A 24,484-nucleotide genomic window follows, 5' to 3' on the forward strand; every position below is an offset into this window, starting at 1 on the left:
GTATGATTGCACTAGAGGGCAGGCTTTAAACAGTTGTCTCATATCCTTTGGAACAATTTATATCTATAATAGCCAACTGTAGGAGAATCATAGTTAATCCAACTACCTTTTGTTAAATAAATGTATTTTAACTTCTAAAAGAATAAGTAAGCTTTAAAATCTAAGCTATGAGATATTTTTTATTTCAAGAAATATTTCAAGCATATGTTCAAAGAATTAGATGTTAATATATACAGAATTCATTGTACATTGCACATTAAAATACTGATATTAAATAATTATAACATTTCAGTTAATATATTTTTTTCAATCAATAAAAGATACAGTTTAAACTATAAAAAGGCTGTTTATGCTCTTTCATCTATCTGTTTCAATTAATATTAATAGAAGGGAATAAACAAAGACGTTCTACAGGTCTTATGCCTGTGTCAAAGATGGCAAATAAAACAGAAATTGATGCAGCTTAAAAAAATGGCTGTTTGCCAAAGAGATCATCAAGTCATAATGTGTTTTTGGCATGACAACGCTATGTAAGCACTTCCATAGAAAAGAGCTCTGTGCATGCACCACAAAAAAAAATAAAGACTGCTATGCTCATTCTGAACAAACCTGTTGGCTCTCTATCCACATTGCAGAAATAAGATGCACTGTCATCACCCAAATAGATCTGCAGTTCGAATATATGAATTTCTTAACTGCCACCTAAGCCGGACGAATACACAACAGTTGGCGATGGGGGTGTGGAGAGAATGCTGTTGTTTGGACTATAGGGAATTGGGGGAAGAAAATGGAAACAAAACCGCTAGCGATGGCAAGGGGACAAAAGGTTAAACTCAATTTCACCTTCTCCTCAGTCATGTATCTTAAATCTGCTTTTTGCAATGCTGACAATTACAAACAATAAACGAATTTTAACCGACCATGCATGCTCTCGGGGACACTACAATTACATGCGAAGAGCCCCCCCCCCCGCCGCATTCTGTCTCTTTCCGTGTCTCGTACACATACGTATTTCCTCGCCTCGCCCATCTATTGCAAAAGAGGAACGCAAGAAGGGTGTGCAAAACCCGTACCGACAGAGTTTTCGAGTGGATTCGGAGTTCGGCCCTCGGGAATGACGACGAGCGTCTGGGGTACTCACGTTTTCCATCCCCAATGGCTGCTCTTTCTTTGCCAGTACCTGCCCCCGTAGGCCTCAGAAAGAGGAGGTCAAACTGGATCCGTCTCGTACCCCGCCCTTAGCAACTTACTCTCGGTTCTACTGGTGACGGCGGCAGGATTTCCTTTTGTCGCGGCCTCGTCTTCCCACCGGCCGCTCCCTGCATGGAAAGCGAAGGTTCCACTTCAGTGTTCGCCGTCTACAACCAAACCGGGTAGAAGACTGCAGATCGGCCTCTTTAGCGAAGAAGCGACAAGTGGCCACTACAGAGGTCAGCCGATCGCTCTGCGTCGCGTGGCCCGCATCCCTTTCCTTTAAATTCCGAAGATTCTGCGCCCAACGAACGACGCTCCGTGTCCAGCGTCCCACGGCAGGCGGCGAAACGTACAGACAACAGCTTGTAGTCCGAGGACAGCAGCGGGAAAGGAAACGCAGAATAAGGAGGGGCCTCGGCAGAGCAAAGGAAATGCGCATGAGTCCTAGGAGGGAGGCTCCATCCGAGAGTAGCCAATGGGGGAGTTCGATTTCTGCGGCTTGTCTTTCCGCACCTCCACGGCGTGAGGTAAGCTGCTGATCATAAGCACAGCGGTTGATATAGGTGGTGCCGATCTGTAAGTGATCTCTGACTGTTGAAAAATGTTTCATAAGAACATCTAGCGTTATTTGGTTAATAGCGAAAACGAGTTCCCCCTCCCCATCATTGACCTCTTAATAGATATGTAATGTCTCCGCATCTCATCAGCGAAGCTCTAGATCATAAACAAAGTTTTAAGCTCACGGTCTGTTTAGTGTTGTTTACACACCGAGGAAGTTAAAGATAGACCGGAAACCAGATTGCATGGTTATCGGTGAAATGTTAAATGTCAGTGTTCATTAGTGAGGGATACAGTGTCATGGCAGTTTATTACGGATTAATTAATTAGATATGCAGTGCCAGAGCTTTTTGTTTTTAATAGAATGTGGCAGGAGGTTAGCTACTGGTCCATCCCTTTTAAAACTTTTAATTATTTAAAATACTTTTAAGTTTAGCATAATTATATATTAGAATGGTTTTTAAGTTAAGCTCTTCTTACAAAGGTATCCTTCTTGTATGTTCATCCAAATATTTATTTACTTGTTAAATTTATGTTGTTGTTAGTAGCGAAGTTGTGTCCGACCCATCATGACCCCATGCCTCCAGGCCTTCCTGTCCTCTACCATCCTCTGGAGTTCATTTAAGCTCACGCCTACTGCTTCAGTAACTCCATCAGTGGTGGGTTGCTTATCCTGTTCCAACCGGTTCAGTTGGAACGGGGCTGGCGGCGTCCTCGTACACGCACACAGTTCATGCATGCGTCATAGCGCCTGCGTGATGCTCCAGCTGCTCGCAGAGAATCACGCAGGCACTGTATGTGCCATGCGCCTGTGTGGAAGCGCAGAAGCCTTCAAAGACCGGTAAGGAGTGCGGGCGGGTGGGTGGCCCCTTTGCCGTTCCCGGAAGTTACTTACTTCTGGGTTCGCCGACCAACTGGTTCGCGGGGACCGCTGCGAACCGGTTGAAACCCACCCCTGGACTCCATCCAGCCACCTCATTATCTGTCGACCCGTTTTTTCTTTTGCCCTCAATCCCAGCATTAGGCTCTTCTCCAGTCAGTCTTTCCTTATCATTAGGTGGCCAAAGTTAAATTTATACCCTCTGCAATAAGAAGGACCCTAGATGTTTTACAGAGCAACATAAAAACAATAATGTAATAAATTATCAAACAATTAAATCAGTAACTAAAAATAAAAACAAAACTGCTCAATGTATACAGACCAATAAATCAGTGGTGTCACTTCAAACTCCATAGGCTTTTTGAAATATTTTAGTTTTTGCTTATATCAGATGATATAACAGTATGAAATGAATCTCCAGGAAGAGGTTCGGAGAGATCCCATCTGAAAAACAGAGCCTGTAAGCTTCCACTTCTCTTGCTCCTAAAAATGAGAATCACCAGCCTTTCTTCCATGATATACATATAGAAGCCAAACTGGGTTGGAAAAAGTGGTCCTGGAACTACAACAATATTAAACCATGTAGGGCATTGTAGGTTAAAACCAACCCTTTGAATTGCAATCAGAAGCCTATAAGAAGGCAATACAGGACTTGAAACCATGTATGTCAACCAACATCTGGGCTGCTTTATTCAGAAAAATGTAAAAATATTACATTTTTAGATATAACAATTGAAATGGTAATAATAAATATATTTAAATTAGTATATCTAAAAATGGTTGAGTTTAGCTATGTAAAACTTTATTATACAGTAGTGGCCAAAATTGTGGCAACCTTTCGGGAAAAGTGTATTTTTGAGATTTGATGGCTAATAGCATCACCTTTTTTGGAGTAATACCATAACATTATATTTCAATGGAAAGATAATTTAATCAAGAATATAATAGAACAAAGTTTGTTCAATTATCTGTATTCTATGAAAAGTTATAGCCAAATAACCAGAAAAAGGAAACGCAACTTGTTTAGGTTGATATTAGGTAGCTTTCCTTCATCTGATTGTAGCCAATGAGCACAAGTGTTTAGAGAGCTAATCAGGTGTCATCTTGTTTTGGCAATGAGCCAATCAGATCACAGTAGGATTCTGTTAGTGATATCATGTATTGAAGCTGAGAGGAGGACATTTGTCAGTGTATTATGTGATCATAATATACAGTATGTGATCACTATCAAGTTGGGGGGAGGGTTGTGTTGTTTCATTTAGTGAGCTTGTAAAATGTAATAAAATTAAATGGTGGAAAGAGTTGACTGGTTGCCCAGAAAGTGATGTAAAATAGTATTATTAAATGAACAAGGCTATAGTAATAAAGAAATTAGAAGATTCCACTTAACCAAAGGTGACATTTCTAAGTTTTTGAAGAGGTATGAGGCAAACATCCTCAAACTATGGCCCGTGGGCCAGTTCAGATATTGCTCAGCAATGCAAAGTATCCAGCCTGTGGAGTGGTGGGATGAAAAGCAGCTGCCAGCTTGTAAAGTAGTGCTTTAAAAGTTTAAATTTTTTAAAAAAACACTTTAAAAATGCCTTCAGATATTTTTCACAGCCATGTGATCCAGAGCCAGTGGGTGAGTAGGAGAGGGGGTGGTGCCAGATTGCAAAGCAACTGTCAGTTTGTAAAGTAGTGCTTTAAAAGTCATTAAAAATCTTTAAAAACACTTTAAAAACAGCATTTCACATGTTTCAAACTGTAGTCTCACCCCCAACAGTCTGGACCATTATCCCTCCTTAATTCACCATTGGAGGCTGTGTGTGTGTGTGTATGTGTGTTAATTATCACTGCCTTCTGTCTGCTTCCAATGTTTCTCAGTGCTCATCTTGGAGGTTTTAGTTGTAGTCTTAATTGATGCAGTTCTCAGTCTGGTTTATTGTATGATCATCTGAAACATATGACCAGGAGTTATTTTGAAGGAAATCCTGTTTGTTTTATTCTTTTTTTAATGGCCTATTTTAAGTAGCCTGAAGCTGCTGTTGTAATGAAGTTAGGCAACTGGCAAGAAAGTTTGCACTTTTCCCCTTTTGGGGGGGGGGTGTTAAGCAAATAGATTCCTTGGGTTGAGCAAGTACAGCAAGGACAAAGGCAAAATGGACTGCTAAATTGGCCACGTCCACCCAGTCACATGCCCACCTAGCCATGACCACCCTGTTGGTCCGCCCCCCAACAATGTGAGGGGCTGTGAATCAGCCCCCTGTTCAAAACGTTTAGGACCCCTCGGTATAAGGAGACTCAATCACTACAAAACCACACTAGTAAAGGCAGAAAAAGGTGCACAACAGCAAGTGATAGAAGAATTAAGAGTCTGTGCCTATGTGACAGAAGAAAATCATTTGGTATATACAAGATGAAATGGTGTAATGCAATGTGAAGTTGAGTGCAGGGACTGTTTGTCACAGACTGCAGGAATTTGGTCTAAAATCTACAATTCCACAAAAAAAAACCACTTTTATTTCTCAAACAAAGGTTGAAAAGACTAAACTGGACTAAAATCCAAATTACCTGGATAGAGGAACAATGGGACAGTGTTATTTGGAGTGATGAGACCTATATCTCCCTGTTTGGTAATGATGGCCTTAAATACATAAGAAGAATCGGAGATTTGCATCCTGATTGCATTACATGTACCATGAAACATCCAGTCAGTGTTATGATCTGGGGTTGTATGACATCAAAAGGTATGGACAGAATTTGTGATTAATGGGAATATAAATGGCCAAATATACATTAATGAAATACTTGAGCCCAAATTGAAGCCTTCTGCACATGATCTTTTCCAAGACAATGAAGCATTTATATTTCAACAGCATTCAGCTCCATGTCATGTTGCTGCTATGTGCAAAATGTGGTTTCAGGATTATCATATTCCTCTGCTGGAATGGCCTGGCCCAGACCTTAACCCAACTGAAAATTATGGAGCTGACTAAAGAAATTTGTTAGTCAGAAGCAACCCAGCAATAAAACCCAGTTAATACAAGCAATCATTCAATCTTGGTTTCACATTATAACAGTTGCAGAACTAAAAGACTTGGTTCACTCCAAAGGAAAACGTTGTAAGGCTGTAATTCATGTAAAGATTACCCAACTAAGTATTAACATGGTGATAATTTAACATAACAAAAGTCCATCACATAGTCCAATCTTCCACTGCCATGCTGGCAGTTCCATCCATCCAGGTCTGGTCAGGTGCAGAGGTGTAAAGACAAAGGATGATCTTGGATTCTAGAAAGGAATTTTATTTTGGCTGCATAGCATTTAACTCCATACCATCTCCCCTCCCATTTTCCCAGAATAGAAACAGCATAGTAAAATAATAAAAAGTGTGGCAGGCCAAAGATCCCAAAAGGAATATGGCTGCAGGCCTGACATCCCACTTTTTCTACATGTTTCACTTTTCTTCTTTATAACTGCTATTCTAATAGCAAATCCTTCATAAAAGTTATTGCATTACAATTTTCATTAAATTATCTTTCCATCAGTGATGTGCAGTCAGGGGAGGCAGAGTTTCACCACTGTCATCATGAAAAGAAAAAAAATGTAAAGGGAAAAAGGCAAGAGCTGAGGTGAAGCTGAGCTAGTTGCTGCCAGAATCACAGTGGATGACTCTGCTTAGTGCTTAACTATTTAAAAAAGCCTTTAAAAAAGCGTCCTCTACAGGAGGAGGCAGGAGAACGATATGCCTCATCTAGTCTGACTTTAGGCGTTTTATGATCACTCAAGCAGAGTTAAGCAAGGGTTAAAAGCCTAAAAATTCCTGATGTAGGTGAGGCACGTCGTTCCTCTGCCTCCTCCTGTAGAGGGCACTTTTTAGAGGCTTTTTTAAACAGTTAAGCAGAGTCATCCACGGTGAGGCAACAAATAGCTCAGCCTGACCCCAGCTCTCATCTTTTTCCTTTTACATTATTTTTTCTTTTCATGATGACAGGCAAGAGCAGAGTTGAAATCTTCTCTGAAACAGCTGGAAAAGGTATGTGTGGGTCAGAGGGAGAGGGAGGAATTCAAACTTCATCCTCCTGGTGCGGGGCTTTGGGCAAAGGCTGGAGGGAAGTGCTCTCCCTCCCCAAGTGTAGTTTGATTGCAGGCAGAGCCATGTTGTCTTTTCAAACCTGTAATCAGTGAAGCTGGGCTGGATCCTTCCGGGGCTGGGGGAAAGTGTGTGTTGCTCCAGTGTGGCTCTTTGAATGGCTTCCTGCCTCCTCCTGTGGTCTCCCTGACTCCCTCCAATCCAACTTTGTGTGTGTGTGTGTGTGTGTTGGTGTGTGTGTGTGTGTGTGTGTGTATGTGTGCTTGTTTGAGAGAGCGTTTGTTTGTGTGAGAGAGGGAAGGGAGTGGGAGAGATAGTCCAATGCAACGTGTGTGTTTGTGTGTGTGTGTGTGTTTGAGAGGTGGGGGAGGGAGGGAGGAAGGAGAAGAAGGGAGAAGAAAAAGAAAGAAGAAAACTTTACAAAGGAGAAAAACAAATGCTACTGCTTTAAATCGGAACTGAGCATGCCTGGCTGTGGAATTCTGGGAGTTGAAGTCCACAAGTCTAAAAAAATTTGAAACCCACCACTGTGTCAGTGCCTCACCAGCCATAAACCTCACCGCACGTCACTGCTTTCCATTGATATATAATTTTATGGTACTACTCCAAAAAAAGTGATGTTATTAGCCATCAAACCTCAAAAATACACTTTTCCCAAAAGATTTCCACAATTTTGGCCACTATGTTCCAGAAGTAAGACTCTAGATGTAGGAGTCTAAGAAAGTAACAATACACTGCAATATTTTCCCCACCAAAGTTTTATTCCTCAAAGAAAATTGGGGGAAATATAGAGACAAGACAACAGAACAATGAGATGTTGACATCATGTTGATATCAGATAAACTAGAAATAAGCAACAAGAGCTAATTCTGAGTAACAATATATTGTGAAATAGCTCTGTACCAAGTACTGAACCGTTCACTTAAGGAGAAAAATATTGAATAGGCAATATGTGAACTTAAAAGTTGATTGATAATAATAGGAACTTGGTATAGCATTCTTGAAAAATTTGAAAAAAAAAAGTTTTTTGAATGCTTTGATTTTCCTGTGCACTGCTTGGAGTGTCCAAGCAATGGATTAAATCAGTCTGGTTGCCCTGGGACTGAGGAGTCTTTTCCCTGACTACGCTTCCTGGTGCTCGTTAACGCCAGATTTTTTCCTCAGTCTGCCTGTTTAAAGACTATTTCTTTTTTTTAAAAATTTATTTATTTTTGAACAAAGACAAACAAACAAAAAAAATATTGCATTACAAATTGTGGAAAGTGTCAGTTGGTTACAGTATTTCCATGCATCTCTTCCATGGTCACCACCTGCTTTTCATATCAAATCGCACATTTTAAATTCACATATATTCATGTATATCATGATTATTATATCTCAACTTTAATTTGACTATAATTGTTTTTACATCCTTTTATATATAAAATTCAAAATCTAGAATAGGGTTATATGATAACGTTCTATTAAATCATCCCAAAATCATCTAATCACAATACATCTTTATAAAATATTCTAGATAAAGCTTTTAAACCTCCTCCATATTCTCTATGTGTTGTTTATATAAAATTTCATATTATCAAATTAATATATCTATATGTATTGTTATAATTATTAATCATTATTTAACTATAGCTGTTGTCACTTCATTTTATACATACTACTAGTAAACTAAATTTAGCTTAGCTTTTATTATACATTTTCATTGCAGTAACCTGTATCTTTCCAGTAATAGTGCAGTCTTATATCTCTTGCCATTTGTAGCATTAATATTCTAGTTACTTTCTTAATAAATCTTGTATGAACTTCTCTTCGCAACATGTTCCTTTCATATCTCATAAAAGTTCGAAACCCAGCATCTGCTCTTTCCATCAGCTTACCTTTGGTTATCACTGGTGGTTCTGTCAAGATTTCTCTCCTTATCTCCGTCAATTTTTCTCTCTTTTCTTTTTCTGTGCTTTGAAGTCTGAGGTAGAGTTCCAATCCATCTATCTCCCTTTTCCATATTCCGCTCTTGCCATTACCAACCACGCTCACTTTGTTGTCAGTATCCACAGTTTTCTTATCTCTTTGATAATTTTTTCCTTCCATTTTTTGAACTCTGTCCTCCACATTCTTCATTTGATAAACATTCTGTTTTTCCATCAAATTTTTCTGTTTTGTATTCCATTTCTCCAATCTCTTTTCAGTTCTCTCTGTCACAACTAATAGATTTTGAATTTCAAACATAATCATTTGCAATGTTACAGTTTCTTTTTCCTGCTGCACCATTCTTCCAATTTTGCAGGTACTGCCACCATACGATTCAAGGCTATTTTAATAAACTTCAAACAGGTTCGTTTATTATCTTTCAAGTCAAAATGTTGTCTTCCCTCCAATAGCTAGTGATAGAACTCCCAAAAAGCACCTGTATAAACAATTTGTGCTCTTCCTACTAGCACTGTCAGTAAACAAACTGAAAGAACCTTGAATCTCAAGTGATCAAAGAGAAAGAAGAAAAAACAATATATCCAGCCTCCAGCTTCTAAGTGGCAGTGTAACTGCTTTTCCTCCTGTTGTACAACCTTCTTTATAATCCTTCTTATTCTTTATATTCCAAGCTTAAGAAAGAAAAAAACCCTTAAATGGAGATCAAAAACAATCCAATCTATCCAATCAAGCACTATAAAAAAGAGGGAAATTTTTATTTAATCCTTAGGTGTAAGCAAAAGTTAAAAAAAAAAAGAAAAATTAATCCATTCAGTTTAAAAAATAGGGAGTCTTTACAAAAATTCCATCCATGAAAAAAAAATTATAAACAGGATAACACACTTAAGTTTAATGTAGATTAATTTCACCGTTTACAGTCTTCTACAATTTTAATTTAACTTAATTTTTTGGGGTAGTCTCTTTTTCTAATAATAAAATTTCCTCACCAATTCGACAAACTTTCTCTTTTCGCTTTCTTCCCATTCCGGAGCTGTCCCAACTTCAGCAGCTTCATTAGCTGCATTTCTTGTCACCAGAAAAAAAGGCTATTCCTGGATCTTTCAGGGACTTTGTGGTGTCCCTGAGAGCAACAGGAGGTGCCCTTCTCAATCACCATTTCTGCAGGAAGATTTAGGTCCGAATGGACCGTCCAGCAGCAGAAATATCAATTGCGATCTCGAAGCACCAAGATCGCGCATCATGCCGTCGTGATGTCAGCCCCTTTCTTCCTCATTCAGGGACTATTTCAATGAGCTCTAGCTTAATTTACTCCAGGCTTGGACTCTTAGTATTTTTCCTAGTTTGGTTTTTTTCCTTGCCACACTTTAACTACAAGTTTTTCCTTCAGATTGCACAGCCTTTTTTTCTTCGCTTCTGGACTCTAAACTGCGAGTTGAGGTAGGAACGGATGTGGGGGTGCTCCGCTGACCGCACCGCTTGTAGACAGCAGCAGGGGTCCTTTTAAGTCTTTTTTTCCTTCCTTTGAAGGCGGCAGCACTCTCGGCAGCTGCCGGGAGGAGCAATCAGCTTGGTTTTTTTCTTTTTTTCTTTGTCTTTTGCTGCTTAAGCTGAGCCATGGAGAGTCTGGAGACCGCATGGCCACCTCGCTGTCTCCATTTCTCCTCCACCCTCCCACAAGTGTGGTGGCCATTTTGAAGGACTTTTCACGCCCTTTTTTTTCCCTTGTGCTTTATTGCTGTTTGGTCCGTTGGGTACAGATCTTCGCCAAGTGGTTAGCTGGCTTTCTTCAGGTCTCCAGAAGGGCTGCTGCCACTCTGCTATCTGGGCGGTGCTGGTGTATTGGCCACCACGTGGTCATCTACTGGCACAGAGGATTCCATTTTTGCCCCCTCTGATTGATCTGTGGGTTGTGCAGCCACTCTTGGCTCACGGCATTCCCTAATGTTCTCTACCCTCTCTTGCTGATGACCAGGAGGCCTTCAGACATCGATTTTGGTGTATTGCCTCACTTAGTGATGACTCAAAATTTGGTCTCACTTAGTGACAGTTTGTTCCAACTGCGGAAATCAGACCTCCACATCACAGTCCTTAAAAATCACTTAGTGATTTTTTTCCATCTTGTCCCATTTAGTGATGAGGTCTGCAAATCAACATGGATGGCAGAAACATTGCGTCCTATGGATCTGGAGCAGCCGGGACCATCGTCTCGGGATAGATCAGGTTCCACCAGTACCTCTGGTCAGGCCAAGTCCTCTGGCAAGGGCAAGCAGCCTAGAAAGGGCAAGGTGGCAGGGCAGGCCAGTCATCATCCGCGGGGATAGGGATGCTGAGCGCAGGCAACAGGCTCTTGAGAAACAATTTGAGAAGGCCCAGCACCAGGCAACTCGGGCCAATCCACAGGTCCCTGCTCAAATGGAAGCATTATCTCCTTCCTCTTCCATTGGGAACCCTCTGTGGGTCATTGAGGAGGAGGTGGAATCCCAGGTTTTGTCTCCTGACATCTCCATTGGTAGATCCGGCCTCCCCAATGCCCTCCTTTGTTTTTGATTTGGCCCCGGGGGCGGCCCAGCCTAGGATAGGCCTGGCCTCATCCCTCACAGGAGGGGCACCCCCTCCCCCAGGCTGGGCCCAGTGATTACTGGGAGCCCGAGCTTTCAGCTCATAAGTAAGCAGTCATTGCCCGAGCCATCTCCCAGGGTATAGCGGAGGGGCTTCAGAAGAAAGGCCCCACTCGATCCTGCTCCATCCCAGGCCCAGAAGGGAGTGTCCGGCACTGCCCGCAGGGTACGGCATCCTTCCTTGGAATCCTCAGTAGTCAGTGAGGCTTCTGCATGGGAGGACCTGGAACAGGAGGAGGAGTTCTCGGAGGACGAGAACCGTCCCTCAGACGCTCCTGCTTTCCCTGGGCTCTTTAAGCCCACCCTCTTCAAATCTATTCTACATAAGGCTAAGACCACAACCCAAGTGGGTGCTAAGCCTCAGACTAACCTAGGCGCGTCTGAGTCTCCTGCAGCCAACCCCATTGATAGCATGTTTAAATCTCAGCCCCCACCTCAGGACCTGGTTCCTGTTCCTAGCCTCTTCAGGGATGTGATTCAGTGGCAATGGGTGCAATTGGGTTCTCTTGCTGCTCCCAGTGGTAGGGACAAGAAGTTAGAGCCTGCCCTGGAGGACGTTCTAACACTACCTTCAGTAGATCCTCCAATAGCAGCCTTCACCTCTAATTCTGTCCTGCCTGCAGACCTGATGGAAGGTCTAAAGATAGAGGACAAGAAAGCGGAGAAGGCGTGACACAAGACCCACCAAGTGGCGGTTTGGGCCATTAAGGCATCTTCCTCCATTTCATTTTTCAACAGGGCTTCCATCATTTGGCTACGTGAATTGCAGGCTAAGCTCTCGGCGGGAGACACTCATCTCCGCCAGGATGTGACAAAGATCATAGCAGCATCCCAATACTCTGCCGACGCCTCACTTAATGCGGTGAAGTTTGCCTTGAGGGCGTTGGCCTCTAATGTAATCTCTAGGCGCCTCGTGTGGCTTTCCCACTGGCAGACCGACCAGAAGGCCAAGTGGAAGCTCGCTTCTGCTCCCTTCATGGGATCCAAGCTGTTTGGGAAGGTCTTGGACCCCTTTCTGATTGAATCTAAAGATAAATAAAAGGTCTTTCCCACCCTGACCAAGAAGCAGGATCGTAAATCTGCCCCTATTTCAGGAGGCACAAGGCCAATCGCGGGGGGGGGGGGGGGGGCTCTCATAGACCCTTCCACAAGTCCAAGTGACCACCAACAGTCACCTCATATCGGGGGATGGCTTCAGCTGTTTGCCTCCCAATGGGAGCAGACCACGGAGGATGGCTGGGTTCTACAGACCATCAGGGAGGGACTGTCACTGGAGTTTCTTTCCCCTCCCCCCAGGCACTTCATATGATGCCCCACGCCCCTTGCCCTCTCAAGAGGGAGCTCGTGAACCAGGAGATCCACTACCTCCTGGAGATCAATGCCATAGAGCAAGTACCACCCGACTAGGAGGGGAAGGGATTCTACTCTATCCTCTTCCTGGTCCCCAAGAGCTCAGGGGAATGGAGAGCGATCTTGAACCTCAAAAAACCTCAACCATCAGATCGCATACAGGAAGTTCAAGATGCAATCCCTGCAAGCCATCCTTGCAGGGATTCGCCAGGGGGACCTCCTCAATCGACCTGAAGGAGGCTTATTTACACATCCCAATTCGGCCACAACACTGGAGGTTCCTGCAATTTGTCTACGCAGGCCGACACTATCAATACAGGGCCCTGCACTTCGGCCTATTGTTGGCACCCAGGACCTTCATGAAAATTCTGTCAGTACAATAGCAGAGTTGGAAGGGACCTTGGAGGTCTTCTAGTCCAACCCCCTGCCTTCCTCCTCTTTGTGGCAACCTCTGAGATATCGGAACACTGCTATCATGTCTCCCCTAGTCCTTCTTTCTATTAAACTAGACATACCCAGTTCCTGCAACCGTTCTTCATATGTTTTAGTCTCTAGTCCCCTAATCATCTTTGTTGCTCTTCCCTGCACACTTTCTAGAGTCTCCACATCTTTTCTACATCGTGGTGACCATAACTGAATGCAGTATTCCAAGTGTGGCCTTTCCAAGGCATTATAAAGTGGTATTAACACTTCATGTGATCTTGATTCTATCCTTCTGTTTATGCAGCCTAGACCTATGTTGGCTTTTTTGGCAGCTGCTGCACACTGCTGGCTCATATTTAAATGGTTGTCCACTAGGACTCCAAGATCCCTTTCACAGTTACTACAGTTGAGCAAGGTACCATCTATACTATACCTGTGCATTTCGTTTTTGTTGCTTAAATGTGGAACCTTACTCTTTTCACCATTGAATTTCATTTTATTAGATAGTGCTCAATGTTCAAGTTTGTCAAGATCCTTCTGTATAGTAGTAGTTGCGGCGCACCTCAGGCGCAGGCCCGTAAGGCTTCAATGTTATCACACGTTCTCATTGAACCTAGAAAAAAGCCATCTCACACCAACTACCAAGCTCCTACACCTGGGGACGGTGATAAATACCTCCAACTCCAGAGTGTCCCTCTCCCAGGATAGGATCGACAGTTTAGTCTCCCTGGCCCGCAAAGTTCAGGGGTTGAGACAAGTTCCTGTGCTGCTTCTCTCGCAACTGGTCGGGAAGATAATTTTGTGCATTTCTGTTGTTACCTGGGCACAGCTGCATTCCCGGGAGTTGCAGTGGCTCCTTCTACTCCATCAGAGAGCCAACAGGAGCAACTCCTCTATGATGATCCGTCTTCCTCCGGCCGTAAAGAGGTCTCTCAGGTGCTGGCAATCAACGGCCCTGCAAAAAGGGCATATCTTCAAGGAGCTGACGAGAATGGTCATCACGACAGGCGCCAGCTTAGTGGGATGGGGCGCTCACATGGGACATAGCATGACTCAGGGCAAGTGGTCTACAGCTGAAGCAGCTTGCAACATTAACTTCTTGGAGCTGTGGGCAGCGAAACCTGCCCTACATCATTTCCAACAAGACATTCTACATCAGCATGTACTCTTGAGGACGGACAATGTGGCCACCAAGGCCCACATAAATCTCCAGGATGGCACAAGGTCCAGGAAACTCATGGCGGAAGCAGAGACCCTGGGCAAGTCGGCGGAGCGTCATGTCAAATCCATCCGCTCCGATCACATCTCCAGGGTGAACATCACCCAAGCGGACTGGTTGAGCAGGACCACCATAAACAATGCAGAGTAGCAATTGCACCTGGTCCTGTTCCGCCAGTTGTCCTGCAGATTCGGCACTCCCACAGTTGACCTGTTTGCCACCCGTGAGAACATGCAGCTCCAACGTTTCTTCTCCCGCTTCCACTTGCCGGGGGGCGGAGGGGATGGATGCTCTCCACTGCAAGTGGCGCCAGGAACTGCTCTATGCCTTTCCGCCACTCCCTCTGTTACCAGAAGTGATCCACAAATTCTGTGCTGTATTAAATGTTATCAAATTCTGGCCACACATAATGTATGTAAGTTGTTTTAATATGGATTCCCAATGGGTCATTTGTTTAGTGTATGGGCTAATGTACCTGTCTCTCACCCTCTTATACAGGCAATAATCAAATAGGATTTGAGCCAGGTCTTCTACCGCTGCTGCTCCACAAATACAGAGACATCCATTATAGGGTATAGAATGGAATCTCCTATATCTGACCTTTATGTCAAGCTGTTTGAATCTTTCTCGCATAAATATCTCCCTAAGATGTTTTAGCAATTGTAACCTTAAATAACTGTCTATCTGAAAAGTACATTTATATTTGCTCAGCCATTTCAAGTTACTAGCCTTACTAAGGATAGCTATATATTTTGTGCTTCTATATCTTTGATTCTTTGCACAGCTCTTTTTTAACTTATTATCTTGTTACACAAGAGAACAGGAAGACCACGGCTTCTTACAAAATTTGTCAGTTTAGTGACCCAAGAGGTTTATAGTTGTAATTTTATCTGCTCTGATAAACATAATTTGGGGAATCTATCAGTCTCCATTTTGTTGATTATGTGCCAGTAATTATATGCTCTGATTTTAGACAGTGCATGAATTGTATAAATTCCCAATTCAGTTCTAACTCCTATAGCAGATGTCCTTAGATCTATACCCAAAATACATATCAGACTATGTTTGTTTTAATACTGTAGGAGAATATATACCCCAAAGGTCTGCTCCATACAAGAGCATGTGGTAACCATAGCTTTATATACTTTAATTAATGGGGCTAAGGACCCCGGGTAACTATGATTCTTTAATTTAAGCAGTAAATTGAAATAAGCTTTTGCTCTAGTTGTACTCCATTGATGATGGCAAACCCCAAGATCCAGTCTTTTAAAAAGTTATGCCTAAATATACAGTTGGTTATATTATTTAAACAAATGAAGTTGATATCAACCAATGTTTTTTTCACCAGAATCTTAGTATCAAAATAATCAAGTTAAGTACCAGAGACAATAACAGATTGTAAACAGAATAAATATAAACATATAAAATAAGAAATTGTCTATGACATTCTTTTAAAAAATAGTTCAAGATTTGGGGAAACAGGAATACATTGACTATTTTTATATAATACGTTATTCATTTTCTTAACCATGATATAATTAAATCAGTGTTCTGGATCCACACAGTATATTAGCCACAAAGTAGTCAACCTCATTTTAATTTGAGGGGGTGCTCTCTGAGCTTGGTTGTTTTACAGACATGTCATTTCTTGGTAACATGATAAGTGCTAGAAAGTTGGGTTTGCTCTCAACTTATATTTTAGTGGCTTTCCCTATCTCTGTTGGTGGAGGTCATCTTAGATGTTCTTTGGTTGGGCTCTGTACTGTTGGCTTCCTTGGCAGTTCCTTGATTGGGATATTATTTACATGTTGTTGGTCTGATGCTCATCTGCATATTGAGTGTTGGTGGGGAAGTATTTTGATCTTTTTGTTCCCTTTTGGCTTGTTGATTGTCTCTTGCATGGTATGTAGATGGTGTTTATATCTATGTGTCTATTAATGACTTTGTCAGAGTGCCATGCTTCTAAAAATTCCTTAATGCTTTTGGACTTGACTTGGTCTAGAATGGTCACAGTTTCCCAAATGAAACTATGGTTAAGTGTCCTCATATATTGAAATTAAAGAGGTTTCATCATGTCTTCTGATTGCTAGTAAACATTTTCCCCCATTTTCTGCCTGTTTGTCATTCATAATGGCTCATGCAGCCATTACACTGTATGTTGTAGATGACTACTGTTTTCTTCTGGGGCTGCTAGGTCTTTTGGCTTAATTAAGATGTTTTTAAAGGTTTTAGTTGGCTTTCTGCATTGTAGTAGTCTGTGGTTGTAGTAGTCTGTTGGTGGTTTCTGAGATGTTCTTGATGTATGGCAGTGTTATTGTTTTTAAGGCTTATGTTGATTGTGCTATATTGGGTTGAGTGGTAAGGCACTTTTTGTTAAGATTGCATGAATATCCATTTTGTTGAATATCGAGCAAGTCCTACTCCCTTCTAGTACTAGTGATGTTACCTAATTTGGGTAATGAAAAAACTGCAAGAAAAGATCCAAACTCAGAGAGCATCAAGGACCCCTAATTTCAATGCTGAGCTACAAATAGTCTCCATTATTGGTCCTTTTTAGTTTGTCATGTTGCATCCATCATCCATTCTTGTGCAAGGTTTGAACATGTCACTTAGAAGGCTACCAACTACTATATACTACATAAACAAGGCTATAGCTAAGTTTTAAGGCAACAACCAGCAGTTTCAATCCTAAATGTAGTTGAGAAACCAGAAATTAAAATCAGAGGAGACAACCATGTTACTTTTAAGAATTACATTCCACTGTGGTCATTTGTTTACAATTGTATAAGTTGGGCAATGGCCAGAAATGGGTGAGACCAGAGGCCCATCTGTTTCCTCCAGTCGCATCCACTCACTTCCCCTGCTCTGCTATGCACATATATTAGGCGGATAGGGAGAAAAGGAGAGGATGATTTCATCTTTCCTTTTCCTGGTACAAAGGAAGACTGGAACAAAGCCAGTTGGAAAGGGAAATTTGTGGAATTTTTAAACATCTCAATTCCTGCCTTCTGGAATAATAGTGTGGCTTTTATTAACGTTTTTGTGAAAAGGGGATTTAAAAACCTCCTTTTTCTCTCTGAAGCTGTCCTCAAGCAGTTCAGCAGTGAGGAAGGAGGCGCAAAAGGATGTACATACCGTTTCAGGCCTCCTTCCTCGCAGCTGAACCGCTTGATGATTACGGCAGCGATGAAAAAGGAGGCTTAGAGTGCCGTACCACCATTCCAGGCCTTCTTTCCTGTCCATGAACTGCTTGAGGAAGGCTTTGGCAATGAAAAATGAGGGAGCAGACAAAGAAACAGGCTGGAGGGGAGATAGATCTTCATCAGTTAAGTGACCGGGTACGGCAGGATGGGGGGGGTCAATTATGAGGACCCCAGGGGAGGGAGAATAAGATATCTGTGGGTTGGGGAGGCCTTGGATGGTCTGAAGCAGGTGGCCTATTCCATTACTAGGCCTCACCCATGGCCTTCCCCATCCCGAGATATCTCATGTGCCCTTAACAAGCCATACATTTGATTAGCGAATGCATGGGTGAAAGGAGGGAGTGATTGCATTCAAGGTATGAGATTCAGTCCCACAAATCTGGTAAGGAAATATCTCTGAATATTTAAATTTTATATTTAAATGTTGCTTTGTAAGGTCCTACTTATTTGTAAATAAGAATAGGAAAAATGATATTTGATGACAGAAAAATGCTATTAGTCTCACTATCAAGGCATTTGGTTTACAAAGTTAGTAACTTAGAGACACATTATTTGATGTGAATTGGAAGGAAAATTACTGCTTTCAAACTATGATACTTTTGACCTGATAATTCTAGGAGAATTGGCATTTGTCATTGAATGTAACATATTTTCTCCCTTCCGTCTCTTATTGTTGATATAGTGAATGTGCTGCTGAAGTTTTTTTATTTGGATTTGTAACACAATATTCTTTTGATGCCACTATACAAATAATAATTAAGGAAATGATCTGAGAAAAGAAATTTAAAATAGTATTTCAAAGCATTGCATAGTGAAATCTTGTTAATAAAGCCCTTGTATGTTGGAGAATATCTAGTGTTATGATCTTATTTAGATGTTCTAGTGCCGTGATGGTGAATCTATGCCATGTGGAGCCATATTTGCTGGCACGCCAGTTGTCAGCTCCAGCATGCATGCGCACGATGCCAGCTGATTTTTGGGCTTCCAGAGGGCCAGGGGAGGGTGTTTTCGCCCTAGCCAGGCTTCAGAAAAGCCTCCAGAGGCTGGGGAGAGTGAAGAACAGGCCCAATGGGCCACCCGGAAGTTCAGGAATGAACCATTTCCAGCTTCTGGAGGGCCTCCGGGAGGCCAGAGGAGGACATTTTTGCCCTCCCCAGGATTCAGGAAAAGGTCATAAGAAAAAAAATTGCCATTCTTGTTCTAGTGTTTCAAACTTTGAATGATTTACAAAAAAAACAATATTGCAAATATAAATAAAAAGTAAAGTAAAGGTTCCCCTTGCACATACGTGTTAGTCGTTCCTGATTCTAGGTGCTCATCTCAAGGAGCCAGTTCTTTCCGAAGACATTTTGGACTGCTAGGTTTGCAGAAGCTGGGAGAAGTAATGGGAGCTCACTGTCAGACTATGTTACGTGATGCTAGGGATTCGAACCACTGGACTGCCGACTTTTTTGATCTACAAGCTCAACAACTTAGCCACAAAGCCAAAGCGTCCCTAAATAAAACTTAGAGGATGAAAAAGCTAAGATCGATAGTATCTCATTTTTTTAGAAAATATTTTTTAGAAAATATTTGAGTGGCATTATACTCATGTAACATAATATTTACCCAAACTTTCCCATAATTCATAATGTAAAAGGAAAATTATCCTTGTTGCCAATTTATCATTTAGACTAAACAATCCAACAGTAATTAATCTGACCCTGTCATATAGAAATATATGTGGTAGAACCTATTGTGATCACATTAGTTCAGTCATGGCTCTACACATTCTTTTCTCTTTACTTTTTTGAAAAATAGTAATTTTTCAACATTTTTGAAAAATATAATTTAAAAAAGAAAAGAAATCAGATTTGTTTTCAAATGTCATAGTATGCAAATGACTCAGGAAGTACATCATGGATAAGTTGATTCAGGTTTGCAGGCCAAGGATGTGTAGTATTTGGCAGAATATCACTATCTAGTAAATTTAAAATATGGTAATGGCAGATAATGATACTAATATCCAAAATGTATCTATGGACTACTGAACTGCTAGAATTGTTTCAGTGGCAAGGGACATCAAAAACTTAGCAATATTAATTATTCATAAATAAGGTGTCTGTAATGTGTCAGTCTATTCCTTTCTCACTGTTTCTCCTAAGTTCCCACATTCATTAGTTAATAGGCCATTTTAAGATATATCCACAACAAAAGTGGTAGTTGCCAACAAGGTGTATGGAACAGTTGGGGATTAAGAGCATTTGAATGGCAGTTGTCAATGTCTGTTACTGAGAAATATGTAGTTAATTGTGTTAATTACAAAAAGTTGTTGATTAGTCATTTATAGCTTTTGTAATTGTAAGATTTTTCTGAATGCTTCTTTTCCTTTTCTTTATCTGGAGATGTAGACTATATTCACACCAATTTCCTCTACTAAAATGGTCTGAATTGTTCAATAAGTCATGATAAGGGCAACACTGGGAGATATTTCAGGAAATGAGTTATTTTCTTTCCCCAGCACCATCCTAATTATTTCTCAAAAACAACAAAACCCCACTAGTTTCTTTAAAGAAATGAAAGAATTTTGCAAGTAGAGTTTTGGAAAGAGAAAGTAAATAGAAAGTACAAAGATCTTTTCTGGGCTGCCAGAATCCTTGAATTTTCAGCATTTATAACTCAAAATGGCCTTAAGTCAAATACCCGAAGATATATTATTTATTGTTGCAAGGGGTAAGTGGTTAAAGAATTCTTATATAAAGACTTTAATCTAAAGTCCGTGAACTTTCTTTCCATAACATGATTCTATCTATGCATTTTAATTAAAATACAGACATGTTCTACAAATGAGAGAATTACAGTGTTAGTTTTCCATTTTTAAAAATATTATCTTTTAATATTTGCCTTTAGTGCTAAATATATGAGCAGTAATAAAATGTACATTCAAATGTATTTTCTTATTTATTGCATATTATTATAAAAACAAAATTTTGACATGGAAAATTATTTCTAAAATTCTGATTTGAAGTTAGCAAGCCAGAAGTTAAACAATGTGATATATTTAGATTCATAAAATTCAAATTTATCTGAACAGTCAACGGAATCTAATGTTTGTGCTTCAAACTACTACCAAAGGTCTGGAACGCACTGTTCACTTCCTGATAATTACAGAAAACAATGAATTTGGAAAGCTCTTTGGGATTTGTTGTAAGCTTCTGAGTTTTTTTAAGCGAACAATGAAACTAGATTAAAATATATAGCAAAGGGAAAGGCTTCTGCCTTTCGTTTATTACAAATAAACTTAGCTTAGCTCAGAATTGATATTTAGAGATTTATACAAAATCCAAAACTAAAAGTATCAAAACAAAATAACCAAATACAATTGATATGGGCATTCATCCAGTTAACAGTCAAAATCAATTCCCTCAAGATACAATCCATGTATTCAAGATGCAACCCTGATGGAGTCTACCCATTACAATTGCATGTCGTGACCACTGTTAAATGAGATGGCTTTACTGAATGACTCTTATCCTCTGTCCTCCCTGATGCTGCCTTTAAGTGAAAGTGTACGTTTGTTAAGCAGAGTATGAGGTGCCTTAGGGGTGGGGGAACTGAGAGGCCTAGCATTGGCTCAGGCGTGCCTGCTGCAATCTCCTAAATTTTCCGGAGGAATTTGCAGGATAAGCCAGGAGTGGTTATACTGATGTCCAATTGGCCTCGAGACAGAGTAAAACTGAAGCCACTCCTCTGTGCTCCTTGCTTCTGGCCCCCAGTTTCAACTGTGTCTGGCCTAAAAAGGACGAGTTGCTTTTGGCTCCTTAGACATCAATACTCAATCCAGTCCCATCCTGCCTTCTCTTCCTCCCTGCCTTCCCCCATCTGCCTCCATCTGACTCTAGTGAAGCCGTCCTTGATGTGGCTTGCTGCCGGTAAGGGCCTTGGGCTTTTGTATGGGGGCTGTTGGAGGCGGGACATCATTCTGGTGTCCATTTTGGCCTTGTGTTTCTTGCGACCACGTGGATGAGGCAGAGGCTTGTAAGGGGCCTAGTACTCATCCCTGCTTTCCTGGGATGTGATCCCTTCTGCAGCGGTGGCAGGACCGGGCCAGGAGGCTTTGGAGCGGCACGGGACACCAGGAGACTCATGGCAGACTGTGTGGCGCCACCAGCAGCCGCATAGCTTGAAAAGGGGCTGGAAAGGTCTACCAGTGGCTGGAGAAGACAGGGGGAGGCCGTGAGTGACCTGGGAAACTCTGAGGCTGCTGAGGTCGGATGGGCTGAGCCAGAAGAAGCCCCTGACATTATGTGCTGGACAGGGAGATCTCTTAATAATGGTGGATGGTGCAGAGAGGCCCAATTCCCCCCCTTTGTCTCCAGGGAAGGGAACCTCCAGTGGTGCCAGATACAGTCCTACAGCCTCTGCAAGGTAGCGAAAGATCCTGGCTGCTGAGAAACTCTCCAAGGTCCTTCTGAGGGATGAGGAAAGGAGGCACAGGGCCCTGGAAAAACAGGTGTCCAGGGTGGAGCAGAGGGGTAGGCCTAGTTCTCCCCTGAGGTCCAGGTCACCCATTAGGCCTGCATGCAGATCACCTTCCAGAGCAGATTCTTCAGACTATGTTAGGGAATTTGCGGGGGATATTTCCCCTTCCCCTCCCCTTTCCATGGTGGAGCAGGGACCTTATTTAAGAGACCCCTTCCAGTGCAGGGATACATGGAGGACAGGGATTCCATCAGGCCCTCCTGAGCTCCACAGCCAGATGATAAGGATCAGGAAAGGGAAGAGGTTTCTTTTCTTAGAGACATGGAGCAGCTTCCTGCGAGCATTCAGAGATTTATTTCTACGGCAATTTTGCATGGAATTGCGACTGGATTGCAGCAGGGGGTTGCAGCCTCTACACCAGGGGCAAAGGCTGCTGGGGGGAGGATACACAGCCCAAGCTAGGCCTAGGCCCTCTCTTCCAGAGATGTGCAGGCTATTGCTAGCGAGGGTTCTGTGGCTGGGGATCAGGTTCAAAGGGAAGAGGATATGCCTGATGATGAAAATACATCAAAGCCTGAACCACCAGCTTTCTCGGAGTTATTTGCCCCTGATTTATTCAAGTCTCTGTTACGCTAGGCTAGAGCCACAGCATAACTAGGTGAGATGGAGAGCATCAAGGAAGGTGCCAAGGAAGGAGTTCCGGAGAAGAAGTCAGAGGGGCCGGTTTTCTCAGAACCTCTAGTAGCAAAGGAGGAAATATGTTATTCTTTGAGGTGGTAAAGAAGCAGTGGGATAAGCCTGGGATGTTTCCTAACCCTAGCAGCAAGGATAGGAGATTCTTTAATATAGAACCTAGTTTTTCCAAGGCTTTGCAGATGTCCACGGTTGACCCTTTTGTTGTGGCCTTAGCTTCCAGATTCATGGTGGTGTCTGGTGATGTTGCTAATTACTAGAAGACCGATGACAAGAAGGCAGAGTTGACTCTTGGAAAGACGTTCCAGTCTACCACATGGGCATCAAGGCCTCAGCATCAGCTTCATTCTTCAGTCACACGGTTATCCTGTGGCTCCAACAGATGCAGGAGCGTATTCTGCCGGAAGAGGTCTGTACTCACCAGGATCTTAACAAGCTGGTTGCTGTCACACAATTCACCTTGGATGCTATGAAGTACTCTTCCCGGGTGATGGCCTCCTCGGTTACTTCCCACTGTCTCTTGTGGCTGAGGGGGTGGCAAGCTCATTTCTTGCATAGATGTGGTGCCTTGGGCACATCTATCTGCAAGGGCGCTCCCGTGGCGTCTCCTGCCGCATCAGAGGTCCAACTCCAGCAATTCTGAGGCAAAAGTTCCGGTGACACCACAGGTGCAGCTGTCGTCGAAGTGGTGGCTCTCCCCAGCACTTCACAAGGACTGTGAGTTCAGAGAGCTGGAATGCTTCATCCTGATAATGGATGCCAGCTTGTACGTGTGGAAAGCCCTCTTGGGGTTCCAGATGATGCAGGGCCATTGGGCTTGGGCAGACCTCCAGCACATTATCAATTGGCTGGAGCTGTGAGCAGTTCACTTGACGCTGCAGCACTTCAAGGACAGCATTTGAGACTCCTTTTAGTGCTGACAGACAACGTAGTGGCGAAGTCCCATATCAATCACCAAGGGGGAACGCACTCCAGGGCTCTTCGGACTGAGGCGGTGGTGCTCAGCGTCTGGGCAGAATGACATCTTCAATCCTACAGGCGGAGCACATCACGGGGGTGAACAACCACCACTCTGGCTGGCTCAGTCGATCCATGGTCGACCACAGGGAGTGGAGTCTGTTTCCAGAGCTGTTCCAGGCTATCTGTTCCAGATTCAGCCGTCCAGTGGTGGACCTATTTGCTACACCACAGAACTCTCAGGTGGATCGGTTCTTTTCCCGGTTCCCAGCTCGGGGGATGGAGGGGGCTGACGTTCTTCTGGATCCGTGGCCAGACGGCCTACACTATACTTTCCCTCCCCTTCCCCTCCTCCCCAGGATAGTTCAGAAGGTGGTTTTGGAGAGTGTAGAGCTCATCCTTGTGTTGTCTTAATGGCTGCACTGGGCATGGTTTGCAGACCTCGTGCCTGTCTGTGGCGCGACCATGGAGAATCCCGGGGAGGGAGGTAGATCTCAGATAAGAGTCCCTGGTGTATCCCAAACTGCAGTGGCTGCAACTGGCCATGTGGAGATTGTGGCAGAACATCTGAGGGACGCCCAGCTTTCCCAAAGGGTAATCTTGACCATTGAGGCCTCGCGTAGGGGTTCCACTACCAGGATCTATGATTCCACATGACGGTCATTTGTGAAGTGGTGCCGCACGGCGTCAGTACCACAGGTCTTGGTCCTCCAAGATGGGTTGGATAAGGGGCTCTCACATGGCACTCTTAGGAGGCAGGTAGCAGCCCTGTCTACAGTCATTCAGGGTGAGGGGGGGCCAACTGCTTTCCCAACTTTCATTGGTTAAGAGGTTCCTGAGGGGCGCGAGCAATCTTTACCCTCCGGTGGTGCATAGGTTCCCCACGTGGAGTCTCCCTACAGTTCTCCAAGCCATGACAGGCGCACT

At 42.8% G+C, this 24,484-nt stretch overlaps 1 protein-coding gene across 7 annotated transcripts in view; it reads right to left on the minus strand.

Moving 5' to 3' along the window:
- The window catches only part of SNRK (SNF related kinase), a 41,320-nt gene extending 39,738 nt beyond the window's left edge, over positions 1 to 1,582 (minus strand). For 5 of the 7 annotated variants that reach the window (XM_087712911.1, XM_087712907.1, XM_087712910.1 and 2 more), the window contains exon 1: positions 1,142 to 1,257. The gene's annotated coding sequence lies outside the window, so the exon portion shown is untranslated. Of the gene's footprint in view, positions 1 to 1,073 lie in introns of all 7 variants that reach the window. The other 2 variants (XM_087712912.1, XM_087712914.1) reach the window with 2 other exon arrangements.
- Positions 1,583 to 24,484: the final 22,902 nt, after the last annotated feature.

Source organism: Thamnophis sirtalis, unplaced genomic scaffold (genome assembly GCF_051295495.1).
Source record: "Thamnophis sirtalis isolate CommonGarterSnake01/CBP01778 unplaced genomic scaffold, rThaSir2_p1.2 scaffold_4, whole genome shotgun sequence".
NCBI classification, from domain to species: Eukaryota; Metazoa; Chordata; class Lepidosauria; order Squamata; family Natricidae; genus Thamnophis; species Thamnophis sirtalis.